Consider the following 4,751-nt stretch of genomic DNA (forward strand, 5'->3'; position numbering starts at 1 on the left):
ACTCGTTCCGTGAAACGAACCGAATGTCCTGAAACCAACTAATAAAAAGGGCGCCCTGGGCTGGAATACTCGAAAAGCCCTTTCCATATACAGACATACTAGAACTAGGACAAACTACCTCCATACAAAGAAGGGGACAGGAAGCTGGCACCTACATTTACACCCCACCACGCACCCCCAAAATATGAAGGAGGTGGAAAGGGGGGAGAAAAACTATCAAAGACAAGACACGGTTAGACAGCGACAGAGAAAGGGAGAGAAACACAAATGACACAGAAGAAGAGTAAGAACCGTTGTGACAATAGGTTGTCTGGGAGGCTTGGTTGGAAAACCGGCTGCTGCCTATTAGCGTTACCCCTGGCGTCGGGCCCCCGCACCGTTTTGGGAGCCGCTCGCCACCACGACTGTGTCCAGCAGGCAGCATGAGGGCTGGCATAAGGGCTGAAACACGCCGTTACAGACACTGGTAATATCTCTCATGTGCACAAATAGTGGTTAGCGTCCGGGCTAACCAAAAGAAAGGAAAGGGGGATACTTAGTCAGTTGTACAACTGAATGCTTTCAACTGAAATTGTGTCTTCCGCATTTAAACCCAACCCCTCTGAATCAAGAGTAGGTGCGGGGGGCTGCCTTAATCCATCCACGTCTTCGGCGCCCAGGGAACAGCGGGTTAACTGCCTTGCTCAGGGGTTTCCAGGTGTTAGGTTTTCTCTCTTCATTTCTTGCCACCCTCTCTGGGTCGTACGGTGGGGCGAAAAGCAGGCTATTAATCAGAATGGTGAAGGAATGGACTCCAACTGTCACAGACGCCCATCATTTCAGACCCCTCCAGGTTTGAACTAACTCTCCCACCACCACAATACTGTAATGACACCTTATAAGAATACAATCACGGCTCTAAAATGGCCCCAAAAGCTGACTGATAAACACCAATTAGAAACCACAGGAGTTCTGGGATCTACACAGTGCTTGCTCTGTATCCACACTTAACACAGCACAGCAAAGAGCAACCTGGTGAATGTGAGGTAATGCAGTACATACAGTGGCCATTGGAGGGCATGGAGACCCAGTTGGGCCCATTCACATCCACGTTTAACAACCAAAGAGCCCTGATCACTTTGTACAGCTGCGGTTGAACATTGCAGTTAGGAGGGTTTAGTCGCTAAAGGAGAGCACCCGGCTAACACACAACCTGTGTGTTTGCTGCTTCTTACACACACACCAACCAACACAACACACAACCCACACTGTTATTTCCCCTTTTTACACCACGCAGGCAGGAGGCCACCTAATCAAACGTGTAAACAATGCTTATTACCTCACTAAGCCATGCAGCGTTTTTAGCGCTTAGCAAGTGATTAAGTGAGCCGGTTATTAAGCTGAAATATCACGCTTCCCACTCTTCGGGTCCTGTCTTTACCCTCCTCCCTGCCTCCTCCTGCCCCCTAATGGTGTATTGTGACAAAGTGCGAGAAGGGAGGAGAAAGAAAGGAGGGGGAGGTGTGAAGCAAACAAGTTCCCAGTCCATTAAATGATGTGCTCAGGGGGAGAGGGAGGTTTGGTAGCTTCATGGCTTTTTTCAACTTTTAGTTCTACTCCTGGTGCCCTCAGTGTGTCCCTCACACACTCTCTCGCTCTCGTTCTCATTGCTCTCTCTCTCAATTCAGTTCCAAAGGGCTTTATGGCCTATTGTTTACATTGCCAGGCAAATGGAATTAGAACCAGGTATGCCCCAACTGTTTACGACATTACCCTGAGGGGTACGTGCACGCGTCGGGGATAACGCCGAAAATAAAAATGTGATTCACATTTAAATTAAATTAAAAAATAATAATAATAATTCTTCACATTTTCAAACAGTCCATTCATATTTTCCAACGGGCTATACATTTGGCGTGAGTTTTTTTTTCTCCTCGTCTGAGTACGCCTCGTTTCACTGCCAAAATAACTTATTAAACCATATCTAGTGTTCAGTGGAAATACAACACAATGTCAAATACAGGATGCCTAGTCAAATAATTAACATCCAATCACATTAGACGTTACTCTCTCGCGGGACTTGCACTAACGGTCCGTATGTAGCCAAACGTAGCTGCTGCTCATTCCGTTTGCTCGTAAACATTGATAAATGCTTAAAAAAATTAAGGCCCACATCCATCGAGGACACATACCAGCTCTCCGCTGTAGTACTGCTACTACCAGCAGTAACACACCTGCACCGGTCGACGACAGCATAGAGTTGTTCTGCTTCCACGAGCACATTTGTACGCTCGTTCGTCAGATGATAAATGACCTGGACCAAGGGTGCAGGCGTGGTAGGCGTCGATTCTCTCTTATTTGAAAACGTAAACACCGGGACAAAAAACAATGAACACAAACCCAACGTAAAGCTAGTCCGTGCATAAGCAACAAACAAAGACAAGATCCCACAAAACCCAAAAGGAAACTGAACAACTTATATCTGATTCCCAATCGAGACAAGCGATAGACAGCTGCCTCCGTATTGGGAAATCAAACACACCAACATAGAAACAGAAAACCTTAGAATGCCCACCCTACCCTTCTACAAACCCTGACCTATGTGCACGCAAAATAGAGAAATAAAAAAGGCTCATTAAGGTCAGGGCTGACACACATCCACTGCTAGCATCAGTAATTCTACATTTTTATTATCCCCAAGCTAGCATGGAACACTGACAGTTGTGAATCTGATGCAGCCGAAGAGCTAACTGCCCTTACCCAGGAAAGCACCGAACAACAGACAGGGTTACGTTGAACCAGCGAAGAGGCGCAAAATATGATGAGAACTACATTGATGTTGGGTTTCACTTATATTTTGAGTATTTGCCTTTCCTCGCCACAGTGTGTTATAGGTGGCAAAAGTACTCTCACAACCTCGATGAACCTTTATATTCATGTAAAAGCAACAGATAGGCATTATAAGAAGAGGCTGAGAAGCGTCTTAGCATGGTGAGCTAACCGAGTGGCTAGGAACAGGCAAGCCCCATACCTATTCTGGAGGACTTAAATTCTTCCTGCTGCGCAGATGGCCTGGGACAATATGGGGGAAAAAGGCCCAAAAAAAACTATACAGACGATTACTTCATCAAACAACACTGTTTCACGATGCATCAGTGACATGGCAGGAGATGTGTTGAAACAATTACTGCTTTGCATACAAGCCAGTGAATTCTATACGTTACAACTGGATGAGTCAACAGACATGGCGGACTTGGCACAGCTCCTGGTATATGTCTGTTTATGGGGGGGGGGCAATTAAGGAAACATCCTCTTCTGCAAACCACTGGAACCAGGACAACAGAAGAGGATATTTTTAACTTCTTATGGCTTGGGGGCAGTATTTCGACGTCTGGATGTGAAGCGTGCCCAAAGTAAACTGTCTGTTACTCAGGCCCAGAAGCTAGGATATGCATATAATTGGTAGGTTTGGATAAATAACACGCTAAAGTTTGCAAAACTGTTAAAATAAGGTCTGTGAGTATAACATAACTGATATGGCATGCAAAAACCTGAGGAAAATCCATCCAGGAAGTGGGATTTTTTTTATGTGGGTATTTCAATTGAATGCCTATACAGTTCCTATGGCTTCCACTAGATGTCAACAGTCTTTAGACATTGTTTCATGCTTGTTTTCTGAAAAATGAAGAAGAATGAGACCCTTTTGTCAGTGGACTGAGGAAGAATGCAGAGCTGGTTTGTGCGCGTGACCGATTGCGCGCCCTTCTTTGTTTTTCCTTTCTATTGAATACGCTATGTCCGGTGGAAATATTATCGATTATTTAGACAATTGACAACCTTAGGATTAATTATAAACATCGTTTGACATGTTTCGACGAACTTTACCGGTACTATTAGGATGTATTCGTCTACATGTTTTGACCGCCTTGGAGCCAGTGGATTACTGAACAAAACGCGCCAACAAAACTGAGTTTTTGGGATATAAAGAGGGACTTTATCGAACAAAATGAACATTTATTGTGTAGCTGGGACTCTTGTGACTGCAACCAAATGTCGATCTTCAAAGGTAAGTGATTAATTTTATCGCTATTTCTGACTTTTGTAATTCCTTTACTTGGTTGTAAAATGTTTGTATGCTTTTGTAAGCGGGGCGCTGTCCTCAGATAATCTCATGGTATGCTTTCGCAGTAAAGCCTTTTTGAAATCTGACAGAGCGGCTGGATAAACAAGAAGTTCATCTTTAAGCCGATGTATAACACTTGTATTTTTTATCAATGTTTATTATGACTATTCCTGTATTTTGAATTTGGCGCTCTGCAAATTCACCGGATGTTGTCGAGGTTGCTAGCGGAATGCCTGCGCCAGAAAGGTTAAAGTACCCGACAGCTTTGTGACATCAAATGAACATTTGTGGTCAAAATGTGTTGGTATCTGTACTGATGGCGTAAAAGCAATGACAGGGAGACACAATGGAGTGGTAACAACTGTGCAAGCAGCTGCTCCCGACGACACTGCAGCATCCACTGAGAGGCTGTTGCTGCCAARGGAATGCCTGACAKCTTGAAAKACATTTTGGACACTACAGTGAAAATGGTTAACTTTGTTAAATCAAGACCCCAGAACTCTTGTGTATTTTCTGCACTATAAAATGATATGGGCAGCGACCATGTAACGCTTTTACAGGTTTTACAACAACTTTTACAACATACTTGGCAGTGCACTGGTTATCAAGGGGCAAAGTATTGACACAATTTTTTAAATTGAGAGACGAG

The sequence above is a fragment of the Salvelinus sp. IW2-2015 genome, linkage group LG6.1 (genome assembly GCF_002910315.2).
Source record: "Salvelinus sp. IW2-2015 linkage group LG6.1, ASM291031v2, whole genome shotgun sequence".
Taxonomy (NCBI): Eukaryota; Metazoa; Chordata; class Actinopteri; order Salmoniformes; family Salmonidae; genus Salvelinus; species Salvelinus sp. IW2-2015.